This window comes from Nomascus leucogenys, chromosome 8, assembly GCF_006542625.1.
Source record: "Nomascus leucogenys isolate Asia chromosome 8, Asia_NLE_v1, whole genome shotgun sequence".
Taxonomy (NCBI): Eukaryota; Metazoa; Chordata; class Mammalia; order Primates; family Hylobatidae; genus Nomascus; species Nomascus leucogenys.
Genome location: NC_044388.1, coordinates 101,831,936 through 101,851,614, shown reverse-complemented (window position 1 = coordinate 101,851,614; position 19,679 = coordinate 101,831,936). Strand labels below are relative to the sequence as shown.

At 44.8% G+C, this 19,679-nt stretch overlaps 1 protein-coding gene across 3 annotated transcripts in view; it reads left to right on the top strand.

Annotated features, from left to right (window-relative positions):
- The first annotated feature begins 13,270 nt into the window (after nt 1-13,270).
- The window catches only part of MAPKAP1 (MAPK associated protein 1), a 266,480-nt gene continuing 260,071 nt past the window's right edge, over nt 13,271-19,679 (top strand). The window contains exons 1-2 of one of the 3 annotated variants that reach the window (XM_030817824.1): nt 13,306-13,542; nt 15,192-15,253. The gene's annotated coding sequence lies outside the window, so the exon portion shown is untranslated. Of the gene's footprint in view, nt 13,543-15,191; nt 15,254-19,679 lie in introns of all 3 variants that reach the window. The other 2 variants (XM_030817823.1, XM_030817825.1) reach the window with 2 other exon arrangements.

Genomic DNA, 19,679 nt, shown 5'->3' with positions numbered 1-19,679 from the left:
TCTTTCAGGCTCAAGTGATTCTCCTACCTCAGGCTCCTAAGTAGCTGGGACAACAGGTGTGCACCACCATACTCAGCTAATTTTCAAATTATTTTGTAGAGACCTGGTCTCACTATGTTGCCCAGGCAGGTCTTGAACTCCTGGACTCAAGTGATCTTCCCACCTCAGCTGGCTTCCCAAAGTGTTGCGATTACAGATGTGAGCCACTGTGCTTGGTGCTTTTTTTGTTTGTTTGTTTTATTTTGTTTTTACTGGAGAACAGTATTTAAAAAAACCCAGGATCTTGGCAATAGGTGTGCACTCATAGTGAACAAATTTATTTTTTTAGGATTACCCATTCAGGAAAACCGAAAATGTCTAAAGACTACATTTTTTCATTCAAAATGAAAAGTTATTAGTTAAAAATTGCTATTGTGGAATCTGAAGCACAAATTTGTACTTCAAAAACTTATGAGGCCAAGCATGGTAGCTCACGCCTGTAATTCCAGAACTTTGGGAGGCCAACGCAGCCAGATCACTTGAGGTCAGGAGTTTGAGACCAGCCTGGCCAACATGGTGAAACCCCGTCTCTACTGAAAATACAAAAATTAGCTGGGCGGGGTGGCTCATGCCTGTAATCCCAGCTACTCGGAAAGCTGAAGCACGAGAATCGCTTGAACCCGGGAGGCGGAGGTTGCAGTGAGCAGAGATTGTGCCATTGCATTCCAGCCTGGGCGACAGAGTGAGACCCTGTCTCAACAACAATGACAAACGCAACTTATGGGTCTGGCGAGGTGGCTCGAACCTGTAATCCCAGCACTTTGGGAAGCTGATGCTGGTAGATCACTTGAGGTCAAGAGTTTGAGACCAGCTTGCCCAACACGGCAAAAACCTATCTCTACCAAAAATACAAAAAGTAGCTGGTTGTGGTGGCGTGTGCCTGCCTGTGGTTCCAGCTACTTAGGAGGCTGAGGCAGGAGAATCGCTTGAACCCAGGAGGTGGAGGTTACAGTGAGGCGAGATTGTGCCACTGCACTCCAGCCTGGGCAACAGCGAGACTCTGTCTCAAAAAAACAAAAAACAAAAAACAGAAACTTATGTACTTGTTGAAGAAAGAATGTTAAAATCTGGACTTTTTTCTTTTCTCTCTCCTTCCTTCCTTCCTTCCTTCCCTCCCTTCCTCCCTCCCTCCTTCCTTCCTTCCTTCCTTTCTTTCTCTTTCTTTCTCTCTCTCTCTTTCTCTTTCTCTTTCTCTCTTTCTTTCTTTCTTTCTTTCTTTCTTGCTTTCTTTCTGAGATAGTGTCTCCCTCTGTTGTCCAGGCTGGAGTGCAGTGGCAGGATCGCTGCTCACTGCAACCTCTGCCTCTGGGGTTCAAGCGATTCTCTTACCTCAGCCTCCCGAGTAGCTGGGATTACAGGCACCCACCACCACAGCCGGCTAATTTCTTTACATTTTAGTAAAGAGCAGGTTTCACCATATTGGCCAGGTTGGTCTCGAACTCCTGACCTCAAGTGATCCGCCTGTAGGGATTACAGGCGTGAGCCATGGCGCCTGGCCAAAATCTACAGACATCTTTGAGAGGCAGATTTACATCTTTTGTACCATACATAGATATAACATTTTGTCACTCAAAAAATGGCATCACATGATTCTGCCCAGGTAGAGTCTATAAATGGGAAAACCATTCCACTCCATAAATGGGAAAACTGAGACACAGAGAAGGGGTGTGACTCTGCCCACCAAAGTCACAAATGAGCTGAAGCTAGACTTAGCTTCTTTCTTTCAAAGCAACATTTTGTGCTGAGATTTTGTCAAATAACTGGGAAATACAAAGATGAACAATTTGCAGCTCCACTCCTCTTTATTAATTTTATTTATTTATTTATTTATTTTGAGATGGAGTCTTGCTCTGTCGCCCAGGCTGGAGTGCAGTGGCGCGATCTCGGCTCACTGCAACTTCTGCCTCCTGGGTTCAAGCAATTCTGCTGCCTCAACCTCCCTAGTAGCTGGGACTACAGGGGCCCGCCACCATGCCCAGCCAGTGTTTTGTATATTTAGTAGAGATGGGGTTTCACTGTGTTAGCCAGGATGGTCTCCATCTCCTGACCTCGTGATCCGCCCGCCTCGGCCTCCCAAAGTGCTGGGATTACAGGCATGACCCACCGCACCCGGCCACTCCTCTATTTTCTAGAACCTCTTTCTCTAGCATAATCTCCAGATTATGCAGGAAATTGTACTTGGGTTTGAGAAGAACAGGTTCTCCCAGGTGAAGAGGGTTTTGAGACTATCTCCTTAACTATACCCTCTCTCCACCAATACCTCTGCTATGCAAAGGCAGAAATTCATTCTTAGGCTGTTTCCTAAAGCCAGACCAGGGGCTCAAACTCAAGTACCTGTAAGGCCTGTCAGGTCAAGCAAATGAGTGCTGCAGGCCAGGTAAGACAAAAGCCACAGCCCAAGTGTCATGATGTATGGCGGCTGCCACCTGGCCTTCATTACATCCACCAGTCATCACAACCACCAGGCAGCCTGATTGTTGACAAGTGGGCTGCAGACACAATGTCGCCAATCTTTCCAATTTTTCAAGAAAAGCAGAAAAGCTCTAAGCAGGCCAAGACTGTGTGTCTTTAGCCTTCAGACTACTTGTTTTGTTTTGGTTTTTTGTTTAGTTTAGTTGTACATTACTTCTGAGCTAGTATTTATTCATTGTTCTAGGTACTATTTTCGCTTAAACTCATTTCAGAGGCAGTATTCTTTCTTTCTTTCTTCTTCTTTTTTTTTTTTTTTTTTTAGACAGAGTCTCACTCTATTGCCTAGGCTGGAGTGCAATGGCACACAATCTTGGCTCACTGCAACCTCCGCCTCCCTGGTTCAAGTGATTCTCCTGCCTCAGCCTCCCAAGTAGCTGGGATTACAGGCATGCACCACCACGCCCGGCTAATTTTGTATTTTTAGTAGAGACGGGGTTTCACCATGTTGGTCCAGCTGGTCTCAAACTCCTGACCTCAGGTAATCCGACCACCTTGGTGTCCCAAAGTGCTGGGATTACAGGCATGAGCCATTGTGCCTGGCCTCAAATATCCTCTTAGAGACAGGGCAACATCTGCTTTCCTGGCTTGTATAAATTCTAGCACAGTTCACATGCCTATATGGGTGCTTAATAAATGCTCTTTGAAGGTGATGATAATAAATTGAGATTTGGAAAACCTGAAAGCTCTTTCTAGGAGCATGGCTCAGAGGGTGGAATGCTTTAGAAAGAGTCCCTGTGGGGCCGGGCACGGTGGGTCATGCCTGTAATCCCAGCACTTTGGGAGGCCTGAGGCAGGCAGATCACCTGAGGTCAGGAGTTCGAGACCAGCCATGGCCAACATGGTGAAACCCTGTCTCTACTAAAATAAAATTAGCCGGCATGGTGATGCGTGCCTGTAATCCTAGCTACTTGGGAGGCTGAGGCAGGAGAATCACTTGAACCCAGGAAGCGGAGGTTGCGGTGGGCTGAGATCTCGCCATTGCACTCCAGCCTGGGCAACAAGAGTGAAACTCCATCTCAAAAAAAAAAAAAAAAAAAAAAGTCCCTGTGAGAAAAGGCAAAAGGAATTGGGGTTACTAATAACGTATCATGGAGAAAAGAAGGTTAAGGAGAATTTAATAGCCATCTTCAAATATCTAAAGGGATATTGCTCATGTGTTTTAAACATCAGTTCTTGTCTACTAAGGACAGGACATGAGGGAATTATCTTAAATGGGAGCAGAAGGGACTTAGATTAGATATCAATGGGGGGAAAAATCCCAGCAGAAAGGATCGTGAGACGCTGGAAGGCAACGTGATGGAGTGAAAGGACATGGTTATTTTCACAAGGGCTGCTCATTATCATTGTGGGAAGTGTGGGGCTTGGGGCTTTCAAGTCAGCCAGTTACTAGTTGTATGATCTTGAGCAAGTGACTTCACCTTTCTGATGCTCAGTTTCCTCATTTGTTAAATAGAGATAATAATAACATCTATCTATTGGGTTGTTATGAGGATTAAATAAGACTAGGGGTACAAGGCAATTAGGCCAGGCCTGGCCCAGAGTAAGGCTCAACCAATAATGGATGCCATTCATTACTGTTAATCAGCTACAGTCTTACCTGGGAAAACCCACCTTACACGTAGACATAAGCTCCGTTTTCAGGCACATTAAATGAACAAATACGGTATTCCTGTGTGTTGTAGGACTTACAGTCTCACTGAGGACACATGATGTGAACGCTCAGAACGTTCAATGAATAGAATATTTTAAAAGTGGAGCTAATAGAGTGAAGTGGTCAAGAGCATGAAGTCAATAAAATATATGAGCACTTAGAATAGTGCTTGGCATCTTGGAGTTGTTTGCCCCTGATAGAACAAAAGCACAGTCAAGGTAAGGTAAATTTTTTTATTTTTTTATTTTTTGAGATGGAGTCTCACTCTGTCGCTCAGCTCACTGCAAGCTCCGCCTCCCGGGTTCGCGCCATTCTCCTGCCTCAGCCTCCAGAGTAGCTGGGACTACAGGCGCCCGCCACCACACCTGGCTAATTTTTTGTATTTTTAGTAGAGACGGGCTTTCACCGTGTTAGCCAGGATGGTCTCGATCTCCTGACTTTGTGATCCACCTGCCTCGGCCTCCCAAAGTGCTGGGATTACAGGGGTGAGCCACCGTGCCCAGCTTTATTTTTTTGAGATGGAGTATCTCTCTGTTACCCAGGCTGGAGTGCAGTGGCTTGATCTTGGCTCACTGCAACTTCTGCCTCTCGGGTTCAAGCAATTTTCCTGCCTCAGCCTCCTGAGCAGCTGGGACTACAAGCGTGCGTCTCCATGCCCGACTAATTTTTGTATTTTTAGTAGAGACAGGGTTTCACCAGTTGGCCAGGCTGATTTCGAACCCTGGCCTCAAGTGATTCACCCACCTCGGCCTCCCAAAGTTCTGGGATTACAGGTGTGAGCCACTATGCCCGGCAGGCAAAACCAATTTTTAAGTGAAAGGTTCAAAAAGACCCATAGGAGTTTTCAGGTGGGAGAAATTGCTCCAAATTAGTGTGGGCCAAACAGGTAGATAAGATTTGAATCCACGAGTCTGCAGATACACTTTCTCGGAAGGATCTTGGTTATCTCAAATAATGATTAGTTATTCACTATTTGGGTGTCCTGTGCTTTTATTCTTCAATCATTGTAGGCACTACATTGAATACCTGATTTGTCAGCTTTGAAGAAGGACAGCTATGCATTTCTGATATTTTGAATACACCCAAGGAACAGTGTTCTACATTGTGTTTGCATTCTATAAACTTTACTTCAGAGCAATTATAACTGCTGCACATTTAACTTACTAATATTTATTGAAATATTTTTAGCTGCAAAAACATTTTATGTTCACTATTATTTATTAATGCCCAGTTTTAAAATATTACACATAAAATTTATTCCAGTGCACATTAGTAAATAAATTATGCTTGTAATTTCTAATGCATTTTTAATTATAAATTTATCCATGTCTACCTTTATTTATGATAGCGGTGTCTCACTGTTGAACATACTGTATATTAATGGAGACACTGTTAATTATACATTCTTGGAAGTTGCATTTGACAAAACATACGAGTCTGTTTTTTACATTCTAAGTACTGTTAACATCAATTAATTTAGGGGCTGGCACTCACAGTACTAGCTAACCTTTAAAGCAAGAAAAGGTACTATTAGAAGCTGGTTACAGGACCTGGATTTTGGAAAGGGACTACAAATATAAATGTAGCCAGAGAGATATTCCATTTTTCATAATACCAGCGAGCTGTTCCATTTTCACCCCAAGTATCTAAAAAGGGGATACTCACCAGAAATAATACTCAGCATGAAAACTCAATAGAACAAAGCTCAGTGAATCTCTGCCCAGTCCTCAGGACCGATTTGTATTTAAATCGTATCTTCAAAGTGTGTTTTCTGATGGGTTAATTTTGTGCTTTCCTTCTATTCACCAAACTCACCTTACTATAAGCAATACATTTGCTTTAAAAAAAATTCTTCACAGCCGGGTGCCGTGGCTCACCCTTTAATCCCAGCACTTTGGGAGGCTGAGGCGGGTGGATCACGAGGTCGGGAGATTGAGACCATCTTGGCTAACACGCTGAAACCCCGTCTGTACTAAAAATACAAAAAAAAAAAAAAAAATTAGCCGGGCGTGGTGGCGGGCACCTGTAGTCCCACCTACTTAGGAGGCTGAGGCAGGAGAATGGCGTGAATCTGGGAGGCAGAGCTTGCAGTGAGCCGAGATTGTGCCAACGCACTCCAGCCTGGGTGACAGAGTGAGACTCCGTCTCAAAAAAAAAAAAAAAAAAAAAAAAAATTCTTCACATTGAGGCTGGGTGCCTGGTCCACGCCTCTAATCTCAGCACTTTGGGAGGCTGAGGTGGGGGGATTCCTTGAGCTCAGGAGTTCCAAACGAGTCTGGCCGACATGGTGAAAACCCATCTTTACTAAAAATAGAATTAGCTGGGTGTAGTTACGTGCGCCTGTGGTCCTAGCTACTTGGGAGGATCACATGACCCTTGAAGGCAGAGCTTGAGCCCTGAAGGCAGAGGTTGCTGTGAGCTGAGATTACACCACTGCACTCCAGCCTGGGCGACTGAGGGAGACTCCGTTTCAAAAAAAAAAAAAAATCTTCACGTTAAAATATTACTTAAATTAAAAAAAAACCCACTATATTTCTCTCTGAAATTGTACACTTCTAGGGCGCTTCTTTAAAATAGTTTGAATGGATTTTTGACGCAATTTACTCTTTTCATAGAATTCTTTATAGGACAGGAGTATAAACACCCATGTTTTCCCTATGAGAGGAAAAACCATATTTAAATAAAAGACCAAAATTGAGAAGAATATCAGGGAAACATATTCACACATATAAAATATTGAGATCACACATTTGCAGAAAAGCTAGAAGGTGCCTCCATTTCCCCAAAGCTTTGGCAGGGTTTCCAAGTGTTACTTGCATCCTATCACATGTACTCTTGGCTTGTTGGCATACATTTGGCAAAGTGGTATTTTTCCATGTGAAAATAATGCTTATACAAAATAAGTTTTCCTCAAATCTTATATAATCTTTAAATCTTATAATCTCTTATAATTTTTTTTTGTTTGTTTTGTTTTTTTTTTTTGAGACAGAGTCTCACTCTGTCACCAGGCCGGAGTGCAGTGGCGCGATCTTGGCTTACTGCAACCTCCGCCTCCCGGGTTCAAGCAATTATCCTGCCTCAGCCTCCTGAGTAGCTGGGACTACAGACTCGCGCCACCATGCCCAGCTAATTTTTGTATTTTTAGTGCAGACGGGGTTTCACCATGTTGGCCAGGACGGTGTTGATTGCTTGACCTTGTGATCTGCCTGCCTCGGCCTCCCAAAGTGCTGTCTTATAAACTTAAAAATAAGATTGCCTCATTTCATGTGCATATTTTGAGCACCTTTTCACGTAACACACGTTACCAAGTGCTTATGGTGTATTTAGCTTTCAGTATATAAACAGAAATAAACATCCCATTCCTTATGGCCCGTTGGGGAGACAGGATATGTATTAAAAGAACAACAGAAATGTGATAAATGGTCAACACAGAGAATAAAGTTCTTCATGTGTCCTGTTAGGGAGAAAAGGTGATCTGGGAAAGCTTTCTGGAGGAAGTAATATGTAAATTGGGCCTTCAACAATGAATAGGATACACTTAGAAATGGGTAATATGGTATACATATATGTATATATCTCCACAATTTTATATATGCATACGTAGATATATATATATATATATATATTTTTTTTTTTTTTTTTTCTTTTTTGAGACGGAGTCTCTGTCGCCCAGGCTGGAGTGCAGTGGCTGGATCTTGGCTCACTGCAACCTCCACCTCCCGGGTTCACGTGATTCTCCTGCCTCATCCTCCTGAGTAGCTGGGATTACAGGAATTAGCTGCCACCATGGCTGACTAATTTTTTTTTTTTTTTTCAGACGGAGTCTCGCTCTGTCGCCAGGCTGGAGTGCAGTGGTGTGAGCTCAGCTTACCGCAACCTCCGACTCCCTGGTTTAAGCGATTCTCCTGCCTCAGACTCCCGAGTAGCTGGTACTATAGGCGCCCACCACCATGCCTGGCTAATTTTTGTATTTTTAGTAGAGACGGGGTTTCACCATGTTGGCCAGGATGGTCTCAATCTCCTGACCTCGTGATCCACCCGCCTTGGCCTCCCAAAGTGCTGGGATTACAGGCATGAGCCACTATGTCCGGCCAAGAACTGTATTTTTAAAAATCACTTGCACATTAGAGCGTAGTCTTTTAGAATTCTGTCATTATGTTATACAGAAAGCCAATATAGCCACCAGAGAGGCCACAAGGAGAAAAATCAAGATGGCCTGGCCAACATCTGCTGCCATATGAGTGAGGCCATCTTAGCCCTTCCAGGCATTCTAGCTTCCATCTGACTGCAATTGCATGAGCAAGCCCAGGATAGACTGGCAGGAGAAACACCCATCAACCCACAGAATCCTAAGAAATAATACATGTTATTGTTTTAGGCCACCCCCCAAAATGAATAGGAGTTTGCTAAGTGGAGAGGCAAACAGCAATTGAGGCTTGAGGGGCTGTGAGGAAACTGAATGTGTGAAGGGACTCGATCCTTACTGCCCATCTTGGCATGCCGGGCCAGAAGAGCTGGCATTTATGCAACACCTCCTGTATACGAGGCACTGTTCTAGTTACTCTTTCTGCAGTACCTCATGGAATTCTCACAACAACCTAGATGAGAAAACAGACACAAAAAAGGCAAGTAACTTGTTGAAAGCCACACAGGTAGTAGGTGTTTTTTTTGTTTTTGTTTTTGTTTTGTTTTGTTTTTATTTTTTTGAGACAGAGTCTCGCTCTGTCACCCAGGCTGGAGTGCAGTGGCACGATCTTGGCCCACTGCAAGCTCCACCTACTGGGTTCACGCCATTCTCCTGCCTCAGCCTCCCCAGTAGCTGAGACTATAGGCGCCCACCACCTCGCCTGGCTAATTTTTTGTATTTTTAGTAGAGACGGAGTTTCACCGTGTTAGCCAGGATGGTCTCGATCTCCTGACCTCATGATCTGCCCGCCTTGGCCTCTCAAAGGGTTCGGATTACAGGCGTGAGCCACCACTCCCAGCCCGGTAGTAGGTGTTTTTGAACTTCTGCCCACTGACCCTCTCTAGTCCTGGGAACCAGAAGAAAAAGAACCTCCATCCCCTAACATGGCTTCCTTTCCAAGCTGGAGATGAAGGCTGTGAAGCCTGATTGTCATAGGTATGCCCAGGTACTTGTCCCACTGCCCTGTCTATGGGAGTCCCCTAGCCAGCCCCTGGTCCAGCACCATCAGTGTGCTGTAAAAATATTATTTTTGTGGCCGGGTGCGGTGGCTCACACCTGTAATCCTTGCACTTTGGGAGGCCGAGGCGGGCGGACCACGAGGTCAAGAGATCGAGGCCAACCTGGCCAACATAGTGAAACCCCGTCTCTACTAAAAATAGAAAAATTTGCCAGGTATGGTGGCGGGCACCTATAGTCCCAGCTATCCGGGAGGCTGGGGCAGGAGAATGGCTTGAACCCGGGAGGCGGAGGTTGCAGTGAGCCAAGATCGTGCCACTGCACTCTAGCCTGGTGACAGAGCAAGACTTCATCTCAAAAAAAAAAAAAAAATTTGTATGTGTGTTAGCTCTCACGATCCTACCACTGTGCACCCCAGGTCAGGAGATAGGTCAATGTATGCTTTAATGACACTTCCACCAATACAACTCCTGCTTCTTGGATGCTCGTGCCATCCAATTAGTTTCTCCTCTCTCCACCTCATCTACCTCCCCAGTGCTGTTCCTCAGTTGCAGATGCCATGGGGAGCATGTCTGGTTTCCTTTTCACCCAAGGTCTGTCTACCATCTTGGGAGCTTTGGAGGTTCACAAGGATCTCAGTACCTTGACTATCTTACCTTCAGTGATTTTTTCCCCCACTCTACTTTAGCTGGGACCCCCTCTCACATGGCTCCTCCTCTGAGGTTATTGTTGAAACATCCATCTGTGACAATAACCTCCATCCTTCTGCTTTCCTTCATCAGTGACTTCCATTACATCTATTTGAGACCTTTAGGCCAGTGGTATCTGTTTTTCTGGAATTCTCTTGCTTCCCTATCCAGCACACTTTCTATGGCTCATTGTTTTAAGCACTCTTAAAAGCTGATACGACCCCATCATACCTGTCTGGCAAAATCCTTCCTTAGATCAATCCAACTTCTCATTCTTTGGGTGTGTGTATCGTGACTGCTCCAACTAGCTATAGAATAATCACACAAGCCATCATATTAGTATCACCATACATTTAGTTTCCATTCTCAACTGGGCCCTCAATACTGTCCTTGAAATCCTACCATATATCACTGCATGCCAACTTACCACAGTAACTACAGTATTTCAAACCCATAGTCAAAGTTGACTACAAGGCTTCTTAAGGGTAGGGTCCCTGTCTGGCTTTTTCACCACTGAATCTCAATAGGTACTCAATAAGTATTGCTTACTGACTGAGGTATACTCATAGTAGTAGGCATTAGTAAATAATAGTCACATGCCAGGCTCTGTTCTATGTAAGTTACATGTATTAGCTCATTCTGTCCTCACAACAAACTAATGAGGTTATATAGGACTTTTGTCATTCCCATTTTCCAGGTAAAGATAAGAATATTTAGAGAAGCAACTTGGAGAGATGAAGTCACAAAACTTGTAAGTGGCAGAGTGAGTATTCACTTTTTATTTTTCTAATTTTTTTTTCAAGACAGGGCATTGCTCTTTCATCCAGGCTGGAGTGCAGTGGCATGATCACGTCTCACTGCAGCCTTGACGTCCCAGACTCAAACAATCGTCCCATCTCAGCCTCCCAAGCAGCTAGGACTACAGGCATTCACCACCACACCTGGCTAAAAAAATATATATATGTGTATATGTGTGTGTGTATATATATATATTTATTTTTTATTTTTTTGAGACAGACTCTCACTCTGTTGTCCAGGCTGGGGTGCAGTGGTGTGATCTCGGCTCACTACAACCTTCACATCCCGGGTTCAAGCGATTCTCCTGCCTCAGCCTCCCAAGTAGCTGGGACTACAGGTGTGTGCTACACACCTGGCTAATTTTTTGTATATATATTTTTTTAGTAGAGACGGGGTTTCACCATGTTAGACAGGATGGTCTTGGTCTCCAGACCTTGTGATCCGCCCCCCTTGGCCTTCCAAAGTGCTGGGATTACAGGCATGAGCCACCGTGCCCGGCCTATATAGAGATACATTTTTTAAGGTAGTGATGGGGTCTCACCATGTTGCCTAGGCTGGTCTCGAACTCCTGGGCTCAGATGATCTTCCTGCCTTGGCCTCTCAAAATGCTAGGAAATATTTACTCTTTAGAATTTATAACTGCTTAGCAGTTTTAGATAGGTTGAGTTTTATGTGTCTAGGAGACAGGCAGCTGTGCTTCAGATTGGAACTCGAGAGAGAGAGAGAGAGAGGAAAATTGAGAGTAAGATTTAGGAAGGAATAGATAACCTGGTGACCTCAGAAAATCAAATATCCAAACTTGTTCACACCTGCTGCTTTGTTAGAGTGCCTCTGACAGGTCCCTGATGGAACTGTGGTAGTGTGTGTGCAAGAGTGTGTCTGGGTGTTGAGGTGCACTATTCTCCCCAGTATAGATATGTGGTAAGATACCAATTACATACAGTAATGGGGTGTAGTAAGAAGATCAATCATGTACAGTCATGCATGGAATGAGTATGTTTTGGTCAATGACAGAGTGCATATAAGACGGTGGTCCCCTAAGGTTATAACATATTCTTCTAATTGTACCTTTTCTGCATTTAGAGATGTTTAGGTACACAAATACCATTGTGTTAGAATTGCCTACAGTATTTGGTACAGTAACATGCTGTACAGGTGTGCAGCCTAGAAGCAATAGGCTAATACCAAACAGCCTAGGTGTGTAGTAGGCTCTGACACTGTGTAAGTACATTCTACGATGTTTACACAACCACAAAATCAGCTAACAATGCATTTCTCGTGTCCTCATCATTAAGCGACGGATGACCATATTTGAAATACATGGGTAGACCCACGGTGTTTTTTGTTTTTTTTTTGTTGTTTTAAGACAAAGTCTCCGTCACCTAGGCTGGAGTGCAGTGGCCTGATCTTGGCTCCCTGCAACCTCTGCCTCCTGGGTTCAAGCCATTCTTCTGCCTAAGCCTCCTGAGTAGCTGGGACTACAGGTGCAGACCACCACGCCAGACTAATTTTTGTATTTTTATTAGAGACAGGGTTTCACCATGTTGGCCAGGCTGGTCTCAAACTCCTGACCTCAAGTGATCTGCCCTCCTCGGTCTCCCAAAGTGCTGGGATTACAGGTGTGAGCCACCGTGCCTGGCCCCATGGCATATTTATTAATGAGTTTAAAATTGGGCAGGGGTCCCTCAGGGCTGAAATTCAACCTTGACTTTTTCCTTTTGCTAAGGTGCGTTTTTGAGAGACTTCCCCAAGCATCTTTCAGGTGGGAGAACACTCTCACTGCACTCCCTGAATCCTTTTTCCCCCTTCATCGTGGCTTTCTCTACTGATTTCCTCCGTGAGAGAGGAAGGGAGCAGCATGAGACGACACTGAACTTCTGCCCTGTGCCAGTCCTCCTACATCTCCTGGAAACCTCCCAGCAGGGCTTGAGGAAGATTATCATCACCTCCATGTTACAGATATTATAATAGAAATAACTAACATTGACTGCATGTTTATTATGTGTCAGGCACTATGCTGGGTGTTTTTCAAGCATCATCCCATTCGATTCCCACAGCAATATACTCTAAAGTTGAAACTATTGCCCTGGATGGGAAAACCCGAGGCTCAGAGAGGAGAGATGTCACATCCTACGACACACAGCAAGTTGTAAGAGCTGTAAGAACCCAGGTCTTTCTCAGAGAGGCTAAGCTGCCTCATCACTCATTTCTGGACGAACAAAGGGCTTTTCTCCGTGGAAATGGGGAGAAAGAAGATTCGATGGAGAAGCCTAACACGGATTGCTGCTCAAGGCAAGTCCAGGCACTGGCGCATCTCGCCAGAACTAAGTCTCCGACTCAGGCCTTTCCCTGCACTGGAGAAGCGGCGCGCATGCGCCCGGCCTCCCTCCTGGCCCCGCCCCGCGGGAAGCTACGGCTCCTTGCTTTCAGCTCTGGGGCTTGCGCACTACGTCCCCAGCCAGAGGCTCCTTCCCGGTCGGGGACTTCCGGAACGCCGGGGTGTGGTTCCGGGTCGTGTGCGGCTCGGGGTAATAGGGCTGCTGCTCGGCCGGCCGGCGGCGGCGAGCAGCTGGGGCATGAGGGCGAACCCGGGAAGCGGCAGCTGAGCGGGCCGGGAGGAGCGCCGGTCCCCGTGGATCCCGAGAGTGCAGAGCTCGGGGGCAGGGGCCGGGAGGCGTGGGGGAGCCGGGCCCTCCACTCAGGAACGTGTCCCGGGGCCGACCCGGCCCGTAGTGTGGAAGCAGCTTCAGGTAAAGGTTGCCCCAGCCGCCAGCTCCCCGCCCGTCCGTCAGCCCACCAGCCTGCCCACCTGGCGACCCTCTCACCTCTCCAGTTTCAGCGCTGCCCAGCGGGCCGCCTGCCGGGCCCTTGTTCAGGTGGCCTGGGAGCATTCGTTTCCTGGCCGTTTCCAGAACTGGAGGCTGTCAGGAGTCTGAGGCGGGTGTGTGGTTTAGGGGAAAAGAAGCCAGCAGACCTGGTAGTGTGGAGGTGGGGGGTGTAGTTGACTCCGGCGGCTTCTGGTCCTGCACTTGGCAATATCTAGGTGCCCTGGTCTTCATAATGTGAAAATCAAGGTTTTCAAGCGTTGACTGTGTGGTCCTCATTTCCTTGCGTCCCTTCTCCCCATCCCCCGTAAAGAGGTTAACAGCCTTACAGACTTTTTTCTAGCTACAGTATTGCTGGAACTTTGATTAATTCTTTGTTTATGGGAGTGGCAAGGAGTCCTTTAGGTTTGTTTAAGGCTGGGAAGAAGAGATTGTAGTGTAAACAAGAGTATGACTTTAACCAGAGACCCCCAAATTGACTCAGAAATTGGTTAAAAATTCCTTTTGAATGAACGAAAGTCACTTTGGAAGCCCACCACAGTACCTGGCAGTGTGCAAAGCACCATGTTGTTATAAACCCAAATCGGCAAAGTTCAAAACTTTCCCAGGTGTGAAGAGTCAAATGGAGACACATTGGTTTAAAAAAAGCAGCGTTCTCATTCTCTGACAAGCAGAAGGGGTGGATCCGTAATGTTAAAACCCACTTGAGCAGAAGCCTAGATACGGGTTTTATTCCGTATATTTTATGAGCCCACACAAGATGCCTAGTAAACACGGAAAGAGTTCTTGGTGAAGCAATAATTGTTTTCATGTTTTTCAGTTTACACACCTGCGGGATTTAGGGCATGCTGGTAGCCCTTTCCCATTCATCTGTGTGCTCATGCCTACCTTCAACTACTGTGTGTCCCAGACTGCACTTACACTCCCTTACATCTGCTAATCTGGCTCCTGGTTACCTTTCCAGTTATGCTTGAAAAGGTCTTCTTCTTTAATTACCCCATCCTGATCCATTACTCTAAATAAGTAGGATCTCTAATCATTTTTGTTCTTTCCTATTCCATCGATTTTTGTAGAACATTCTCCCTATCTTGCCTAGGTTTCCCCTTTTCTCTTTCAGTCTATTGAGATGCTTCCCGCGGCTCAGCTGAGTTGGCCTCTCCCAACCAATTCAGGACAACCCCACCTGGAAATGATTTTTCCTCTAGAATTCTATAAGCGCTCATTTTTATCTACAATTATTTAACTTAGCAAATGTTTACTGAATATGGATATGTATATATATATGCCAGGTACCATGCTAGGCAATTAGAGATAAATAAGATTCAGTTTTTGCTGTCAGGGAGCTCAATTTAGTGAAAGAGAGATAAGGGAAATGAATAATTCTAACACCGTGATAAGTACACTGTGTGAGAGTTCTTGTGACAGTGGTAGTGCGGGAGGGGAATGGGTTATTCACCTTTGAGGGATGGGATGTGGCCAGGTAGTGCTTCATAATTTGAGGTAAACTAAACTTTGAGTATTTGGGTATTATATAGGGGTTTCTATTGTTTAATCATTTTAACCTCAATTTACAGATTAGGAAGACCCATAATAAATTACACAGCTGATACGAGACAGAGCCAGGATTCAAACCCAGGTCTGTCTGATGCCTAAATCTGTGCTTTTTCCATTACATGTCTTGCCTTTTTCTCACATCATCTCTCTGTTTTTATGCAAGTACATATTGAAACAAAAAGGTATATAGGACAAAACATATGAATGTTAAAATGAATGGTACAGAAATCTTTTAAATGTAAAGACTGCGCTCTTCCAAGGCAAGGAAATGGCAGGTAGGTTAGCTCAGCTTTGAATATGAGCAGAGAAGACAGTCTGTAGAAAATAAGCATGGACTCTGGATTCAATTCCTGGTCCCTGTTCTTACAGGATATGTGACCTTCGGCACATAACTCCAAGCATCATTTTCTTCAACTAGGGGTTGGGCTAGGGAATAATATTGACCACATGGACTGTTGTGAATATTTATTGGACTAATGGGGATAAAGGGCCTGGTATGTGGTAAAGTCCCCCGAAATAAATAGCTATAAGATACAAAGGTATAATGCTTGAGGCATGGTTTTAGAGTGGTGAATGAGTTTACAGCCTGAGTCAAGCAAGTCATTGCTTCTTTTAGCAGGGTACAAGGATGTGAAGTTGGAGGGGCAGTAGGGGTCAGAGTCAGTGAGGGCTTGAGTACCAGGCAAGGGAGGTAAATTCCAGTTTCTGCTAATAACTTTTCCAGTTAATAAAAACTTCGAGGATCTGTGATTCATTTCAGCAGTGCCAAGCAAAATGTTAGACCTTGGGGATACAAAAAGAAGTAAAATTGGGTCCCTATCCTGAGGTTATTGACATTCTAGTAGAGGAGATGTGTGTGTGCGCGCAGGTGAATTATAATAAAGTACTGTGGGTTCTAAGGTAGACGTCCCCGGGGGTACCATAGAACACTGAGAAGGGAACACTGATGATGGTAGGTAATGAGTACTTACTCTGCTGGTGTGATGTTAAATGCTTTATCTCATTTTTTTCTTGTGTGAGAAGTGTTATTAGCATCCTGATTTTACAGATGAGGAAACTGGGGCACAGAGACCTTGAATAACTTCCTTGAGTTTATGCTGCTGGTAGAGCTGTAAGATAGAGGGGATTATCTGCTGAACACTGAGATCTGCACTCTTCATTACTACACCATGTTGCTTGTTCTTTGTGATGTGGATGGGGACCTTCTGGAAAGACTTCAGAGAGAAACTTGCCCTTGAGCTGTAGCTTCAGTGTGCCAGTCACTGTGAGACAGGAGGGATCACGAGGAATGGAAGTGGCCTCTGCACTAAAGGAGCTCATAGCCTAATCTGTTACTTTAAATGTTTTTCTTTTTTGGGTGGGGGAGCTTGTTTTGCTTATTGACTTATACCCGAAGACTTCAGAAACCTTTTCAGTTGAGTGGATTTGTATGATTCAGGCTAAGATAATTTGCCAGCAATCTGTTATTCTGATGTATAGGCCTTACTGTTAAGGATGCAGTCGTAGATGTCAAATTATTATATGACAAGGACTTCTGTCACATTACTTTTTTTTTTTTTGAGACAGTCTTGCTCTATCACCCAGGGTGGAGTGCAGTGGCATGATCTTGGCTGACTGCAACCTCTGCCTCCTGGGTTCGAGAGATTCTCGTGCCTCAGCCTCCCAAGTAGCTGGGACTATAGGCAGGTGCCACCATCCTTGCCAATTGTTGTGTTTTTAGTAGAGACAGGGTTTTGCTGTGTTGGCCAGGCTGGTCTCGAACTCCTGACCTCAAGTGATCCGCCTGCCTCGGGCTCTCAAATTGCTGGGATTACAGGCGTGAGCCACCCACCATTCCTGGCCACATTACGTTTTTTTCCCTATGGGAGGTGCCCTGACTTGTTTCTGTGAGTTTGAAGTTTTTGTGAAGTTTTTTGACTCAGAAGTCATCATATTTCAGCTTGTGTTAAATTTAAGAGACTTAGTGGTTAAATATGTTACTTAAGAGTCACACAGCTAATGTGTGATAGAGCCACAAAAAACTGGCCAAGAAAGAGTAAACAAATCTTCATTAAACTATTATTATTGTTCTGTTTGAGCATCTTCCTCAGTGGTCTCCAAGTCCGATGCCTGTTATGTACTAGGATGAGTAGGCTGGGCCTTGATGAACTGGAGAGCACGGGCCCAAACTAAAGGGGACAGTTGCCGCTCAGCTCCACTTGCTTGTTGCCATGTGAGGAAGTGGGCCCAGTGTCCTTGGATCTTTTGACACTTTTTGGAAAAGATGCTGGATATCTGGATTTTAATGTATTCTTATTTATTTATTTATTTATTTATTTAACTTTTAGAGACAGAGTATCGTCCTATCAGGCTGGAGTGCAGTTTCATGGTAATAGCTCACTACGGCCATGAATTCTGGGCTCCAGCGATCCTCCCACCTCTGCCTCCCCAGTAGCTAGGACTACAGGCGCATGCCACTATGTGTAGCTAGTTTTTTTTTTTTTTTTTTTTTTGAGACAGAGTCTCGCTCTTGTTGCCCAGGCTGGAGTGCAGTGGCGTGATATTGGCTCACTGCAACGTCCGCCTCCTGGGTTCAAGCGATTCTCTTGCCTCAGCCTCCTGAGTAGCTGGAACTACAGGTGCCCATGAACATGCCCAGCTAATTTTTGTATTTTTAGTAGAGACAGGGTTTTGCCGTGTTGGCCAGGCTGGTCTTGAACTCCTGACCTCAAGTGATCCGCCTGCCTCAGGCTCTCAAAGTGCTGGGATTACAGGGGTGAGCCATTGGGTCTGGCCATGTACTAGCTATTTGTTGCTTTAATTTTTTTTTTTTATGAAGGAGTTTTGCTTGTTGCCCAGGCTGGAGTGCAGTGGCACAATCTTGACTCACTGCAACCTCCACCTCCTGGGTTCAAGCAGTTCTCCTGCCTCAGCCTCCCGAGTAGCTGGGATTACAGGCATGCGCCACCACGCCTGGCTAATGTTGTATTTTTAGTAGAGGGGGTTTCTGCATGTTGTTCAGGCTGGTCTCGAACTCCCGACCTCGGGTGATGCACCTGCCTTGGCCTGCCAAAGTGCTGGGACTACAGGCGTGAGCCACTGCACCTGGCCTAGTTTTCTAAAAAAATTTTGTAGAGACGGTGTCTATTTATGTTGCCTAGGCTGGTCTTGAACTCCTGCCTTCAAACAATACTCCTGCCACGGCCTCCCAAATTGTTAGGATTACAGGTGTGAGCCACTGCATGTGGTGGATTTTAATGTATTTAGTTTAAAAATTTGCCATTAAAAATTATGTTGATCAAAACATATTTGTGGGCTGAGTGTAATTCTAGGCTGCCTGATTGTGAACTCCAACCTACCTGGCCGCTGAAATTTTGGTACCTGGTGTTCGGAGCAGGAAGTACAATACAATGTTTTGATTATTGATTAGAAGTCTCATGGTAGATTGCCAGTGTGAGGGGGCATTGTAGCTTGCACTGATAGTTTTGGAGAGTGGCAAGGTGAATGCTTTTATTGTATAATCAAGCTAAAGTATAGATCTGGCTGGTGAGATGACCTTATAACACTTCTATTTTGTGCTCTTAGCACTTAAATGCTACCAGATTTCTTGTCTCTTGGCCCTCTCCACAATAGTATGAAGTGGTATGGTAAATTTGTTAAATGCTCTTGTATACCTTATTTTCTTTAGTCTTCATAGTCCTATGAGATAGGCAGTATTACAAAGGGGGTAATCATCACCTTTTGAGATGAAGAAATCGGCACCCAGTGAATCACAGTTTAGTGGAAAGAGCAGTTGACTAGAGAGGGTTTTGCATCCTGAATATGCGGGTACCACTAACAGCCAGTGAATCACAGTTTGGTAGAAAGTGCAGTTGACTAGAGAGGGATTTGCATCCTGAATATGCGGATACCACTAACAGCCTTTGGAGTCTGGTCACGTCACTTACAAATTCTCGGATCTTTTTTCCTTTTTGGATAAATAATGAGGAGTAAAATTCAAGTCTTGCTGAAATTCAATTCATAATATCCTATACTTGAATATACTTTTACTAATATACTTTTATTATTGATGCAAAGTGTACTGAATGTGTAAAACTTCAAAAAAATAACATTTTCCTGGTTCCCTACGGACTCATTTAAGGTACTGTGTTACAAATAAGTACCATTTCAGCAGAGAAATTGGTAGAAAATTGAAAGAATGGTTTTCTTTTGGGGATGCCAATCTTTCTGTTTCTAATTGATATGCTTAAAGTCACACAACTGATTACTGGCGGACTCCAGTGGAGATGACTCAAATTTAAAATGCTGCGCCTCCTCTCTTGCTGGCAGGTCAGGAGTAGTGACTCAGCTCTTCATCTGTTCTTTATTCATTACTTCCTCTGGGAAAGGCCCTTGATGGGCCAGGTGCTCCCCCAGTGCATGCAGTGCCTATTGACTATAATACTCAAGATTGAAAGGGGGCATAGAGACACCCAGCACGGTGAGAGAAATATGGTCAGGGAGTTCCCAGCCCAAGAGTTTAATTTATT